Source organism: Haematobia irritans, chromosome 4, assembly GCF_050003625.1.
Source record: "Haematobia irritans isolate KBUSLIRL chromosome 4, ASM5000362v1, whole genome shotgun sequence".
Classification (NCBI taxonomy): domain Eukaryota; kingdom Metazoa; phylum Arthropoda; class Insecta; order Diptera; family Muscidae; genus Haematobia; species Haematobia irritans.
The window spans coordinates 223,498,830-223,515,616 of record NC_134400.1 but is presented as its reverse complement, the minus strand read 5'-3'; the positions used below and the strand labels follow the sequence as shown (position 1 = coordinate 223,515,616).

General features: G+C 36.3%; 1 protein-coding gene across 2 annotated transcripts in view; it reads left to right on the top strand.

Annotated features, from left to right (window-relative positions):
• Positions 1–5,748: 5,748 nt before the first annotated feature.
• Positions 5,749–16,787, top strand: part of tow (target of wingless repressor) — a 46,831-nt gene continuing 35,792 nt past the window's right edge. The window contains exon 1 of one of the 2 annotated variants that reach the window (XM_075305723.1): positions 5,749–5,948. The gene's annotated coding sequence lies outside the window, so the exon portion shown is untranslated. Of the gene's footprint in view, positions 6,080–16,787 lie in introns of both variants that reach the window. The other variant, XM_075305722.1, reaches the window with a different exon arrangement.

Genomic DNA, 16,787 nt, shown 5'->3' with positions numbered 1-16,787 from the left:
ACCTAGATTTGTAGGTTGTTGTGACAGTGTGTTACATCTATCGTTCAATTAGTTTTTGTTCTATGCATATGGATATCTATGCAGAATAGATGATGCTCCACTAGAGTCAGAATATCCTCAAAAGCGTCTTGTCCAATCGCAATGAGTAAAGGTGTGAGCATGATACGAAACACACGCCGAGTGTCGTGAATCGCATTGATGGCAAAAGCTTGAGCAATTTACCAATCAAATGTCGTGCATATACGTGAGCCACGGAATAGTTTGTTCGTGAGTGTGCGTGAGTAACAATTTTCGGTAAAATACGCTCTCGAAAATACTCAATGCTCACGAGTCACACAATAATGTTAATAAAACTCTCGATTTTTATCATACTCACATTTTCAATAAAGTTCACCACATAAATTACTCAGGGTTGACCATATATTTAACAACGGATAATACAACCTCGACGGGGAACATGTTTCTTATTCGCGTCTATGTATTCTCAAAAAATACATTTCACACGTAACATACGACTCAATTGTAAGTCACGACAGTTATTTGAACGAGGAGAATTTTTGGGAGTGGTGAAAATCCATGTGAGTCTTCAAAGTTCTTCGTAAGTCACGACATAACAGGTTGGCTGATAAGTCCCCGGTCTAACAAAGAAAAACACATTTTTTTTGTCAAAATTCGTTTTTATTATTAAACATAGTTCCCTCAAGAGCGATACAACGATTATAACGACCTTCCAATTTTTTTATACCATCTTGCAGGTACTCCTTCGGTTTTGCCTCAAAATAGGCCTCAGTTTCGTCACCTCTTCATTGCAGCCAAATGTTTTCTCTGCGAGCATCCTTTTGAGGTCTGAGAACAAGAAAAAGTCGCTGGGGGCCAGATCTGGAGAATATGGTGGGTGGGGAAGCAATTCGAAGCCCAATTCATGAATTTTTGCCATCGTTCACAATAACTTGTGACACGGTGCGTTGTCTTCTTCATATGGGGCCGTTTTGCCGCGGCTTCGACCTTCAAACGCTCCAATAACGCCATATAATAGTCACTGTTGATGGTTTTTCCCTTCTCAAGATAATCGATAAAAATTATTCCATGCGCATCCCAAAAAACGGAGGCCATTACTTTGCCAGCGGACTTTTGAGTCTTTCCACGCTTCGGAGACGGTTCACCTGTCGCTGTCCACTCAGCCGACTGTCGATTGGACTCAGGAGTGTAGTGATGGAGCCATGTTTCATCCACTGTCACATATCGACGGAAAAACTCGGGTGTATTACGAGTTAACAGCTGCAAACACCGCTCAGAATCATCAACACGTTGTTGTTTTTGGTCAAATGTGAGCTCGCGCGGCACCCATTTTGCACAGAGCTTCCGCATATCCAAAAATTGATGAATGATATGACCAACACGTTCCTTTGATATCTTTAAGGCCTCTGCTATCTCGATCAACTTCATTTTATGGTCATTCAAAATCATTTTGTGGATTTTTTTGATGTTTTCGTCGGTAACCACCTCCACTGCGTTCACCGTCCTCCGTGCTCATTTCACCACGCTTGAATTTTGCATACCAATCAATTGTTGTTGATTTCCCTGGGGCAGAGTCCGGAAACTCATTATCAAGCCAAGTTTTTGCTTCCACCGTATTTTTTCCCTTCAGAAAACAGTATTTTATCAAAACACGAAATTCCTTTTTTTAATTTTTTTCACAATAACAAAAGTTGCTTCACAAAAGACGCTCTATCTCACAAACTAATTGACTTACAGACGTCAAATTTTGACACGAATCATTTGAAGGTTGGTAGTATATAAAAATAATATGCATTTAATACTAGCGACGCCATCTATGTGTCAGACTTATCGGCCAACCTGTTATTCTCAAAAAGTACATTTCACACGTAACATACGACTCAATTGTAAGTCACGACAGTTATTTGAGCGAGGAGAATTTTTGGGAGTGGTGAAAATCCATGTGAGTCTCCAAAGTTCTTCGTAAGTCACGACATATCTGTTCGTTAGTGCATTCGTGAGTGTGAGTCTTTAAAAGGTTGTCGTGCGTGAGTACGAATTAAAAATTTTAATTTTCCAACGTGAATGTGCGTGAGCCAATAGTTAATAATGATGGAACTGCGACCTTTAGAAGAATCTTTAAACAATCAGCTCAGATGCAATACGTGTTTTTCTTCTGGTAACGAATAGAGGAATTACAAAACCCTTCCTATCCGTTTTTTTCATAGTAACGAATAGAGGAATTACAAAACCCTTCCCATACCTTTTTTTTCATAGCAGTCAATAACAAAAGCTTCAAAGGTTTTGAAAGTAACTAATTCCATGACAACGGAAACTAAATGAAGAAAACAGCCCTGTATTGAATATGAATTGCTTTCAAGCTCTACATAAATGTGAATTCAAACATTCTACAAAAGAGTATATATTTAGAAGGAAATTGCATCAAGTTCGAATCGAAAATTCGAAGTTTTCGAACTCCGTCCAACATTGGATCCCGTAAATTTTGGGTACAGTGTTGTATTTTGGATTTATTCACACTAATGTCGTTTGTTTTTTACGAAATTAGATTGGCTCTATATTGCCACAAACATTTCATCAACTTTTAAAATGTGTAATATATATGTATAAAATACTCTTTTCAATCTCTTCAAATATGTCTTCTCTGTTTGTATATACTCTTTGGTAAGGCATCTTTAGAATATATGTCTTCTTCTAATGTGTATAGCAAAGACCAACACCATAATGAATCATGTGCAACCCTGGGTTATTTCTTGTGTAGCAACGACATAAACCAATTCAGTCCAAAAAGGGATGCCGAATTAGATTTTAGTCTGATATACTCAAAAGAACCGATTGAATTTAATGTAGAAGTAGTTGATATCCAATGTGGAAGTAGTTGGTATCCATTGGCGTAGCTAGGGAGGTCCTAGGGACCTCAGAAAATGTTAACTCCCCCCCAGAATATTTATAGAGTTTTGTTTAGATACGTGAGTTTGTGAATCGAAATAAGATCCAGATATGTGATTTTGTGATATAAAATATAAGGGGAATATCCGACGAGATATTTCTATTTATGTAGCTTAAAGGACATCGGGCGAAAAACTTAATTTTTTTTCTAGGAAACGAAAGTTTTCATTTATTATTAAAATTGTTTCTTTGAAACGAAACAAAGTTTGTTAAGGGCAAATGGGTACCATAAAATATAATTTATTTGCAATTAAAGAAACATCTTTTTTTGTGCAGCACATCTAGGTAAAAGGTACAATGCCTTCATTAGAACCATACAAAAACAGTCTGATATAAAGTGGCTCCAAAAAAAATTAAAAATTTATAAAAAAGGGTGTTAAATTCTAGAACAAGCTTCAACTTTTACACGGATGAAAAAGACTGTTTTTCATATGTTTGGCTATAAACATTATATGTTTGGAACACAAATTTTTAAACACACTATTTTTGAGTGCAAGCATATAATGTTCATAAACTAGCATAACATGTTTGGGACATATATGTTAATATGTTAGAACATATTATGTTTGGGACATAAAATGTTTGTAAATATAATATGCTTGGATGCATACATATATTAATTTAGAAATAGCCTATAAACATATATGTGTTTAGTAGCTTGGAGCGCTATTTAACAGGGAGCGATATTGAATTAAGTTGGTGGTTGTTGCTTGTTATTACAAAATTAACATTTTATTTTTCCTTGGGCAATTGATCAGCTACTTCTTTGATCCTTACAAACTGTGTGGTCCGCTGTTCGAATCCCCGTCCGGCAAAAGGTAAAATTAAAATAAAAAAATCATACAATTGAATAATTTCTTCTACAATGTTTGTATTACAGAAAAAGGTGCTAAGAACTAAAAAATGTCGTGGAAGTGAGAAAGATGTGGGGGAATATACAATTAGGCAGAAACAAAATTTTGAGCATTCAGGTCGAAAACCTATGTTGTTAGCACCAATATTACCTGTTTATTTTCATAATTCATTATGATTGTAAATATATAAATAAATAAATAAAATTTTGAGCACAATATTGTTTGGGAGAATTTTTTTTAAGCATATAATATTTTTGGGTGCAAAATGCTTCCAAACATATTATATGTTCACATAATAACATATTGTTTTTTGGAAGACAACATTATTGAATTTGGATGCAAAAATACAAAATGTTTGGAAATTGACTACCCAAACATATATTGTTTAGACCAATATGCTTTCAAACATATTATATATTGGAAGAGATCAAACATATAAATGTTTGGGCAATAGCCAAAAATGTATATGCTTGAAGCAAAATATGTTTGGGAGTATATGTTACAGAAGCGATTTTTTGTGAGCGTGTAGAAGTAATGAAGAATATGTTTCAAAAATCCAATAACGGCGGAATTGTATTTCAAGGAACACGTTTTAGCTGGTATTAGTTCCTCTTTCAAGTTATAACAAAATGTACCAAAAATATATAACTTTATTCTGTTTTTACTGATTCGTATTTGATTTTAGCGTATAAGCTCAAACTTAGAACACATCTTTAGGGAAAACTGCTGAAAGAAGAATTTTCATTTCGGAACAATGTCATTTGAGACAAGCAAAGATTTCTTTTGACGCTAAAAACATTTTTTAAAAGCAAATATATAAGATAAATATATAAGCTCTAGAAGAAAATAATTTAATAGAAAGGCCAATTTCATTTGTCTATAATTTCGCTCCGGAGGAAAGTATGTTTCCTTTGGGTCTGGATATGAAAATCCTATTTGTCCATATATCGTTTTGCCTGAGTCGCGGATTCAACTCCCAAAACTGTTTTTGACATTGCTCATATAAGTAACATTTTTAGATAGTTCCTCCTAAAATTATTCTTACAATATGTTTAAAAATTAAACACATAAAAAAGTATAGTTGTGAGCCCAATTATCTACTTCTTTGGCTAGAGAGCAATCCCAAAATCATTAGTACTTTTTTTAGTGTATGAAATTACTGTTTTCATTTGAACTATTTTGAATCGAAAAAGTTAGCCCGAGAAGTTTTCTAGCTCCGACAATGTTGGTATCTATCAATCCTTAAGTATTTTTAGATCGTTTTTTAAATCGTTGTCCGTAATAAAGAAAACGTTCTATGTCACAATTTAGCTCGAGAATTTCTTTAAAGTAATAAAAATTTTTGTCTACACTCAAAAAAAAAGTGAACTCTCTATTTCACTAAAGCCAATATTTTTTTTCGTACGTTAGTTAAATTCATCATGAACTTCGTATGTCACTAAAGACATTCTTGCAATTTTGAACTCCAAATTTTGAAACTACAAATTTTTCTTTAACAAGTGAAAAAACTTAATTATGTCTAATAAATTTTCTTGAATTTGTTAAAAAATATTTACTTATTTTAATGACATCGGCGTGATGCCAGCGTTTGTAATACTGTTTAGTTAAAATTTTCTAAAAATGTTCAAAATTATCTAAAACTAACCGAAATTTTTCTTCCTGGTGGGTTCACTGTTTTTTTTTTCAGTGTAAAACAAGCAAAAACCTTGTTTGCGTCTTTTACATTATTTGAAAATATATCGTTGAATGTGAACACCCCATTACATTCTCCCCAAAATAAGTGACAGCCGTTATTTCAACATTACTGTAACGGTAAATAAACACTTTGGCATTTCATTTTCTCTCGCTCTCCCAATCTCTCTTTCATTCTCGCATATAAACTTTTATAATGGCTCTGTGCTGAATACCTACTTTGCCTTCGAAGGAAACACCAAAACGAACGATTTAAGCGCAAAGTGGTCATTGTCGTCGGTCGCTGACGTTAAAACTACAAGACAAAATTATTTTTTTGTAAAAATTTATTTTATAATTATTTTTTTATGTTTAAACTAAATACCAGATTAAAAAGAAAAACGAAAATGTCATGAGCCAATAAATCGCGGTATATATTGCAAGTGGAAGTGATTATTGGTAAAGCAATGTAAATTAACAAAATTTACTGTAGAGAAATTTGCCTGCAATTCTAGATTGGGGGAAACGAAAAAAATGTATGCGGCCAAAGCAACAGAAACAAAAACAACAACATAAGTAATCCATAAAAAGTGAGTGTGTGAAAATTAATATACATGTCCATGTTTCTGTACGAAAAAACATAAAATACCGACAAAAAAAATTAATTAAATATCGAAATTTGGGAATGTGAAGTGAGTTTTAAAAAATCAATACAGCAAATGTGAATAGCATCAACAACCCTACTCTCTAGCTGGAAAATCACAAATGCCATCAATAAATTATTTATGTGAATCATAAAGGAGACGCATTTTAACAAAAAAAAAAACAACAAAGAATATTAATGTCTACAAAAACAACAATTAGTATAACAAAATTAAAAATGAAGAAAAGAAGAAGACAAAAATAATAAAGCAACCACCTCATCATCATTATTATTGTCGTCATTAGCAATCATCGGCAATCGACAAGCGAAACACCACCACCATTTGCCGACATCCATTGAGACTTTCACCGCCACCCTCACCACCCATGGGAAGCAACAACAACAACAATGCTCCTTTAAATCATTAATTTAGTGTAGTTTTTCATAGATAAAAGCGGCGCATTAGGCATTACTTATCGGGTCAACATCAACACATTTATTTTTGTTGTTATTGCTGCTCTTCTAATGTCGCGACTTGTCCCCCAACCGAGCCCCACATCTCGCAGCCATCCCAATCACCCACCCACTTTCTCCCAAGCGTAAACGAAATACGATTTTCATATATCTCTCTATTGGGGATAATACTAGGAGATACACTCGTGAATTCATTCTCTCGTCAACTCTCACACACATGCACGTTACTCATTCGTCACACACGAAAACACATCATAAAGAATTGTTACAATACATAAATTTTTTAACACAAAAAAGATCCCCAAAATAAAAATAGAAAAAATCAATTCCATGATGTGGACAAGCAACATCACCAAACCATCCATACGAAAAGCTAACGTAAGAGACCTAAACAGAAGTAGGTGAGATTGTGAAAATCTTCATGAGGTTGTGTCAGCAAAAATACAAGAGAACGTGCGAGTGTAGATGTGTACAAACTTATGTTGTATGAAAGAGGGACAATAATAGAGAACTGACGGGAAATGTAAGAGCTGTAATTCAAGCTAAGAGAGTGAAGGAATGATTGCCGCTACAAAAGTCGGGCGTAATTTTCTACTGTGCCGTTATTTTTGAATAATTATGACTACGAAACATTTTTGTGGTTGATATATATTCAAAGAGAAATAATTATTGGAATTATTTACACCACAAAATTGTTTGAAAAAATTGTAATTTTAAATGTAAGCAATTTTCTGTGAAAATGAGTGGGTAGGCGGATAATTTTATATAGTCATATCGGAAGTAGAAAAGGATGTGAACGACTAACCTACTTCAATGGCAAATTTTAGACATATTATTACAAAATTAACTCCACTTTTTGATCACATTCAAGTTCACCGAAAGAGTTTTATATACAGAAATGTATATGGTTGTACAAACAGATTTTTTTACCTAAGAAGTATGGCAAACTACCACGTTATCATGCTCCCGGACAAAAAAAATCAATGATGGCTTAACCCCTTACTAATTCTGGCTGTATATTTTCAGACTCGGCTATAAGAAAGAGGTACCTTGCAATAAAAATTGAATGGGCTGCACTCAATTATATAAGAAAATTTCGTGGAATGTTCGTGATAATTCCTATTCGAGATATATACATAAGTTTAGAACCAAATTTAAAGTCAATCGGATTATATAGATATATTATCCTATTTCAAACACATCCAAATCTTGTCGTAATGTACGCACAAAAGTATTCGGATAGATATCCCTTGACAACTTTACCGAAGATTAAAAGACGAAAGCATATTCTATATTGCAAATGGACAAACGGACGAACAGTCAGACCTACAATGCCATAGAGGTTATTTTATTGTTTTAGGCGTGCATCATACGCCTCTTTGTACAGTTCAATCAATAATGATCATACGTAACATGGTATAATGTTAATGTTAAGGTTGAGCTATTCCCCTGTTCTAGTTTACGAATTCGCAAAATGCCAAATTTTAATTGCCAATAACTCATCAACCGATTGCCATGAAATTTTTACAACTTAATTTCTTTATCCATGGAAGCAGAAAAAAAATCGTATTATTATATTGTTGTTCTTGTTCGGAAAATAAAAACTGAGGAAGACATTTTGGTCAATCTATAGAATTGTCTGTCTTTGGGGGTGTGGACCACCAAAGCATATTCCAAAATACTTTTGTCATGGTTCTTTTCAGTCTATCTTGTTTTTGTGTAAGATCGTGTGTCTTTTCGAAAGTTTATGGGTTTGATTGATATACGCGACTTGTAAACAATGTAATGAACTGTAAAAAATTAATAACTGTCGTTTAATGGTTGACAAATATACCAATGTGAACTTGGTAATTCATCGTGTTAGTTACTTGGTAATTACACAATACACTAACAAGAGCAAAAAAGAATTTGAATTGACTCTTAGACTCACAAGCGGACACATCTCATATTGTAATTTTTTGGAATGTGATTTTAGAATACAAAGTATTTTTTATTGCAAAAATACAAATATTGTACTAAAAAATTGGTCACAAAAGTTTAAACTTTTCGTAGCAATTCAAAAAAAAAACTGTAATAAAAGGTCGACATTTACGATACCCGTTTTCCAAACATTTATTTTGTTGCGTGTACGGAAAAATACATTACTAAAAATTACCCATAATTTTTGATGAAAATATTCAACACAAGAAAACATTGCGTTTCTCCGCGTATTTTCCATAGCTTTCTCAAAATTAATAAATATTTGTTTATAAATATTATGCTTAAAATCTTTGGACTTCATCCAGCTAAAATAAAAATGGGGAAAAACTATTTTTTCCAAACAAACACAAAACAAATTTCCATCTATTTTTAATACCCTCCAAACAAACGTATGATTATCATTGGAATATAAAAGGTAAACAAAATCTAAATAAAATATATCAGGGCCAAATAATATTTTGTATAAATATTAGAGGCAATTTTAACATTTGAATGATGTATACCCCGCTACGCCAATGCATTTTAACATATAGGAGATGTGTGAGTGAATAAAGAAGAATACTCTTCCTCACGAATATTTTTTTATTGTCACGAACGAAATTTTTATTTAGGCATTTTAATTGCACAAATCTACCAATCAAATATTAGGCGAAGGTCAATCTTGAGTCATGTCGATAGTTAATCTTCAATGAAATTTTTTTGAGAACATTTGTTTTTGCAACGATCCTCTTAGTAATGCAACATGCCATTGCCTTCATGTGGTATTTCGTTTAAAGACACTCTCTCCCTCTCTCCGTTGTATTTTGGAATATGATTCGTATTAATAATGTCTCTCGATATTTATACGCAACATTGCTTTTTAGGACATTCCCTTTAATGGGTTTTATACCGCTATATATGTGAGCTCTTAGCATATGGCCATTCAAGAGAGCAATATCGAAGAATATAGAAAACGATAAAAATCTTATTGTTACGTTTTTATATTGAGGCGTGTTTAATAACCCGATAATTAAAACACAGTCCTTTTCAAATAACGACAATCTACAATTTATTAGTTTAACTGATGGCTTCACTTATTTGCTCTACGATGTGTACTGTATAAACTTTAGCTTACGACTGACTTGACTGCTCCCTCCGCCAGGGGCTTATATACCGTGATTTGACGATTTCGAAAATTCTGGATAGTCTGGCCTACAACCATCTAGAACTATCTTGTACAATTTATCTAACACCACATATTCAACTGGTTATCTTCATTGCCTACAGCCATCTGGAATATTCTATCGGCGTTACTTTATAGGTGATATGGCACACATACTTTTAGGCTTATGCTAATAATCTAGTGCATTCTACTAGATTAGGTAGATGTCGTGCAGGCATAAAACAAAAGGCGTTACTTTTACAATGAACGATTGGAAACACAAAAGATGTTTAAGAAATTACTAGAAAATAAAGAAATGACTCTAACAAGTTATGACATAATTTATCGTTACAATTTGAAATTTAAATTAACGTAAACTAATTTAAATAAACTTAAATCAAGAAATATCACATTCGTAACACTGCCTCCCGCTTAAGCCTGTTCGTCCCGAATAGGCACAGAACCCGTTCCGTATGGAGCCAAACGTCCCAGGTGAACGACTTTCATCTTTGACCTTGGGCTGTCGTCTTTTTGAATGCGGTATACAACATCATTGATCTTCTTGATGACTTTATATGGGCCTTCCCACTGTGTTTGTAGTTTAGGACATAATCCTTTCTTTCGGTGCGGGTTGAATAGCAGAACCAGTTGTCCTTCACTAAAGCCCTCAGTGTTTGCTGCACGATCATATCTCGCCTTCATTCTGTTGCTAACCATTTTTATTTTGTTTCGCACTGATTCGTGAACTTTACCAAATGTGTTTGGTATGTCGTTACTGGTTTCTTCCATGGCGAGCTCATTGGGTGTAGCGCCAAATATCAAATCTCCGAGCAACTTCAATTCCGTTCCGAATAGGACCTTGGCCGGTGTTCGTGACGTAGAATCATGTATGGCTGATCTATACGACAGCAAAAACTTTGGTATATGATCGTCCCAGTCTCGTTGGCCGTTATCCACCACCTTTCGAAGATGTTCTTCCAGAGTGCGATTAAACCTTTCTACCATGCCATCAGACTGCGGATGCAATGGCGTAGTCCTTGTTTTCTTGATACCAAGGGAGTCACACATCTCTTTGAATATGGCCGATTCAAAATTTCTTCCTTGGTCTGAGTGTATCTCGGTCGGCACACCGTAGCGACATATCCAGTTCTTGTCGACTACATCTACAATCGTCTTCGCCTCTTGGTTAGGAATGGCATAAACTTCTGGCCACTTGCTGAAGTAGTCCATGACCACAAGGACATATCGATTTCCAGAATCACTTACTGGGAAAGGCCCTGCAACGTCCATTGCTATTCTTTCAAAAGGCGCTCCTGGCCTATACTCTTGCATAAGACCTCTACTTTTTCGTCTTGGCCCTTTCGCCTTTATGCACTTCTCACAATTTGCCACCCATTCAGCAATTGATTTCTGGCATCCAACCCAGTAGAATCGTTGCTTCACTTTCTCGGCTGTTTTGGTTATTCCTAAGTGACCTCCACTAGATCCATTGTGGAATTCCGTCAAAACATCCTTTACCTTGGAATCTGGCACGATTATCAAGTTGCGGCTATTCTTGCCATCTTCACTTTCCCACTTACGTTGTAGGGTTCCGTTGACCAGACATAGACTGTCCCATTGAGCCCAGTATGATTTCATAAGTGGGCTTTCGGCTGCGATGTCTTTCTTACTGGGTTTCTTATCTTCTTCTTTCGCCGAAATAATTTTGCTCAAAATGAGATCTTTACGCTGTTCTGCTGGCCAGTCCACTCCAGATTCGACGTGCAACAGCCTGATATCGACGATTTCTTCCTTATGTTCAGCTTTCGAGCAGTGTTTGCACTCGACATTACAAGGTCGACGTGACAAGGCGTCCGCGTTGCCGTGTTTGCCACCTTTTCTATGTTCGATGGTGAAATCATAGCTTTGGAGTCTTTCTATCCAACGTGCCAGCTGAGCTTCCGGATTCTTGAATTGAAGCAACCATCGTAGAGCTGAATGGTCAGTTCTTAGCAAGAAATTCTGTCCATACAAGTATTTGTGGTAATGCTTCACGCTTTCTATGACAGCAAGCAGCTCTCTTCTTGTTACGCAATAGTTCTTCTCGGGCTTGGATAACGTTCGGCTAAAATATCCGATGACCTTTTCTTTACCTTCAATCTGTTGAGATAGTACACCACCAATTCCGTACGCACTAGCATCTGTATCCAAAACAAATTTTTCGCCAGGAATTGGATACGCCAGAACAGGAGTTGAACATAAAAGTTCTTTTAGATGATGAAATGACTGTTCCTGTTCTTCACTCCACTGGAACTTCGTACCTTTTTGCGTTAATTTATGGAGGCTTGCGGCGATGCTGGCGAAGTTTGGTACGAAACGCCTGTAGTATGTGCATAAACCAAGGAAGCTGCGCAACTCGTGGAGATTCCGTGGACGTGGCCAATCTTTTACTGCTTGAATTTTGTCTTCATCGGTGGATATGCCCTCTGCTGTAACATGATGACCCAGGTACTTAACTACTCGCTGGAAAAGCGAGCACTTCTTGGCGTTAAGTCGTAAGCCAGCGGCTGACAATTGCTGGATAACGTCTTTCAAGTTCTTAAGGTGCTCGTCAAATGTTTTGCCCATCACTATGATATCGTCGAGGTATATCAAGCAGGACTTCCAATGCAACCCCTTTAGCACCCGCTCCATCAATCGCTCGAACGTAGCCGGAGCATTGCAGAGCCCGAATGGCATTACATTGAATTGCCAAAGACCGCCATTAACGCCAAAAGCTGTCTTTTCTTTGTCTTTCTCGGCGATCTCTACTTGCCAATATCCACTCTGCAAATCAAGCGTGGAAAACCATGTTGTTCCGGCTAGTGTGTCCAACGTGTCATCAATGCGTGGAAGCGGATAACTGTCCTTTTTGGTAACATCATTCAATTTTCTGTAGTCCACGCAAAATCGGGTACTTCCATCTTTCTTTTTGACCAGCACAACTGGCGAGCACCAAGGACTTGATGATGGTTCAATCACACCACTTTCCGCCATTTCCTTAACGAGCTTTTGAACCTCATCTCGTTTTGCTAGAGGGACACTTCGTGGTGCCTGTTTTATGGGTCTTTCTTCTGTGGTATTTATTTCATGCTTCACCACAGATGTTCTCCCTTGATTTTTCTTCTCAATGTCAAAGGTGGAGGCATTTTTCCATAACAATTTCTTGGCTTTATTTTTCTCGGACGGTGATAGATGACGTGTCCAAGTTTCGACATAACCTTCCAGATGTTTCATCACTTCATTATGCTTCTTTGGAGATTTGCTTTCCAAGTTGACTATTGCTTCGGCAGGAGTACATTTGCCAATGTCCGAAAATTTTCCAATTTGCTCTTGATGGTCAGATAAATTCAAAACTCGAACTGGTATAAGTCCTTCTTCATTTGTTGTTACCAGGGCATTTGCTATCAAGATGTTATTGTTTTTATTTTCTGTTGGTTCAACAACCCACAATTTGCCGACTTCACAATCTCCATTCATAGAAACCCATATAATTGTTTCGGCATTTGGTGGTATTGACTCTGGCTGGCTCATTGTCAAATATCTGACAGGCGTATTCTCACTGTAGCCCACGTTTACCGGTATTTCGATATCGCACCAGGTCATTACACGACGCTTCAAATCCAAGTTGAGACCAAAAGCAATCATAAAATCCGCTCCAATTATAACTTCGTCCACTATATCGGCCACAATGAATTCATAATTAACGGATTTGTTTGCAATGGTTAACTTTACAGGAACCTTTCCATTTACAGTTGCGGGTTCACCTGTAGCCGTGCGTAGTTTGACTCCAATTAGTGGTGTAACTTTTCCTCTTACTAAATCGGATCTAATAATAGATTTCGATGCACCAGTATCCAACGTCAAAGTTCGCTTGTATCCATTAATACCACCCGCAATAGTCAAATTGTTATTTTTCTGTTGAACTATTGCTATAGAGATTGTGGGGCCATCACATGTGGGAGCCAGCTCTTGCCCCGCTGAACTAGCTCGATTTAGTTTAAATGTGAATCACTGGACTGTGGGTTCACCCACATATGGCTATTGTTTGGCGGTGAAGGCGATTTCGATCTTGATCGCTTACGACGTGCTTTACATTCACGAGCAACATGTCCAGGCTTATCACAGTTATAGCACTTTATTCTGGATTTAGTTGTCTCCTGCTTCATTTCTTGCATTGCCTGCTTAACTGCTTCTTTCACTGAGTCAATCACGGAATTTGATTCATCTTGCTCGGTCTCCACTCTGCGTACCTTGTGAATTTGAGGTCGTGCCAACAATCTCGCAGTTTCTTGTGCAAGTGCAAATGTTACTGTTTCTGCGAATGTAGCCTTTTGTGACGCATATGTCGCGCATTTTATATCAGGGTCTCTAATTCCATTCACAAAGGTCTCGATCTTGATGCAGTCCACAAGTGGATGACTTTCTCCTGGATATGTCAAAAGCACCAACCGCTCAACCTCTGTTGCAAAGTCTTGTAGAGTCTCATTTGACTTCTGGACTCTTCCTCTTAATTCCATTCTGAAGATGTCTTGCTTATGTTCTCCGCCGTACTTACGTTGAAGTGCCGCTATTACGTCATTATAATTATTTCTAGAGGCAGCGGGAATGCTTTGTATCACATCAGCGGCGTTGCCCTTTAATGCCAATAGAAGTTCAATTGCTTTGTCATTGTCGTTCCATAAATTTCTAGAAGCAACCAATTCAAATTGGAATTTGAATACATCAAATGAAGTTGAGCCATCGAAAACAGGAGGTTTGGTTTTCGAGCCCTCGATAACGCGCTCTGGTCCACCTTTAATTTCCAGCTCTGACATTTTTCTTTCAATGTGTAGAAACTTCTCATCATGAACCATAATTTTCTCATCCACAGAAATAATCTTCTTATCCAGCTCCCCAATTTGGCTTTCGATATGGTCCACACGTTTTTCCATGCCTTCAGCAATTTGTTGAAGATTCTCATTTAGAATTCTAGAATTTTCGTCCATCTTTTTTGAATTTTCGTCGAATTTTTCTTCCAATTTTCTAGAATTCTCTTGCATTTTTAGAGAATTTTCTTCCATCATTTTTCTAGAATTCTCTTGCATTTTTAGAGAATTTTCTTCCATAATTTTTCTAGAATTCTCTTGCATTTTTAGAGAATTTTCTTCCATCATTTTGCTCAAAATATTGACCATCGATGTGTAATCAACAACATTAGAAGCTACAGATGGAGTTTCCAAGGCGCTGGCTACTACTGATTCGTCAAGATCTTCCTTATAATCGAACTCATGTGTTTCGATATCAATACTGCGCCGCTCGAACTCTTCCAGTAGTCGCTTTTGTAATTGGGCCTTGTTTCCTGTAGTCGGCTGCTCCATTTTGCTCAATTCCTTCTTCAAGTCTTCCACTCGAAGCTGATTAAACTTCATTGTAGATTTTTTTTCCCGTTATTTCACTTCCGACACCAATTGTTACGTTTTTATATTGAGGCGTGTTTAATAACCCGATAATTAAAACACAGTCCTTTTCAAATAACGACAATCTACAATTTATTAGTTTAACTGATGGCTTCACTTATTTGCTCTACGATGTGTACTGTATAAACTTTAGCTTACGACTGACTTGACTGCTCCCTCCGCCAGGGGCTTATATACCGTGATTTGACGATTTCGAAAATTCTGGATAGTCTGGCCTACAACCATCTAGAACTATCTTGTACAATTTATCTAACACCACATATTCAACTGGTTATCTTCATTGCCTACAGCCATCTGGAATATTCTATCGGCGTTACTTTATAGGTGATATGGCACACATACTTTTAGGCTTATGCTAATAATCTAGTGCATTCTACTAGATTAGGTAGATGTCGTGCAGGCATAAAACAAAAGGCGTTACTTTTACAATGAACGATTGGAAACACAAAAGATGTTTAAGAAATTACTAGAAAATAAAGAAATGACTCTAACAAGTTATGACATAATTTATCGTTACAATTTGAAATTTAAATTAACGTAAACTAATTTAAATAAACTTAAATCAAGAAATATCACATTCGTAACATTATGTTGTATGAAAATTTTTCAAACTAAATAAAGGAACGTAATGTGCTTGGAAAACATTTCACTTCAGTTTCCCTCAAGATGTTTGCGGAAAACGTGGAAACTCGTGCGAAAATGTACAATTGCGTGTTGCTTTTATTGGTCGCATTGCATTGAAGTGTGTTGCGTGTTGTGTCGCTATAAGAAAATGGGTATTTGAGAAATAGAAGGGGCGAGACAAAGCCCCAAATACATGGAATTTTATTAATTCGTCAACTAATCCTACCGACAAAGAGATAAATAAATAAATGTCTAGTAACTGACAACTCCAACAAATACGTCAATGTGTCCAAAAGCAACACACACAGTTACAAATTTAGCTAAGTGAAAGGACGATATAAACGCCGAACTAGAACATTGTGTGTGGTGGTGCTGTATTTGTTTACTAAGCATAGCTTTCGGCCTGTTCGTCTGTCGTTTTGTTTGTCTGTCAGTCATATCCTATGAATGATGTGATGATACGACAACGCCAATACCACAAATGACACAGGCAAAACGGAGGAATGTCAACGAGGCGTTAACCCTAGAAAACATAAAATACAAAGGAAAACACATCGCTGCTCTATTGCCTCAGTTCTCTTCTTCTCCCATTTCTCTCATCTACTCTTCTTCACCCACTTTTTTCGTATATGAATTTTTGGTGTGTGCAAACAAGGCTGGCTATAAAACTTAAACATCGTGAGGACAAAACGAAGAAGTTGGCTGGTTGCCTGATTGCCTACTGTGACCTCATGGACAGTACAACAGTATAAAAAGAAGATAAAAGAACGCCAGCCCCTTGTATTGTGGTGAATAAGTATGAATGGAACACAGAGTTAAATTTGTTAAAACAAAAATTCGTATAAACCATAAATAGAAGTAGATGATCTTATTTTACAGTACTGGGCAAAGTCGGTTAAGTACTCCCTTGATGGTTTTCAGCTTGGCCTACTAAGTCGAACACAGGTATTATGGAGGAC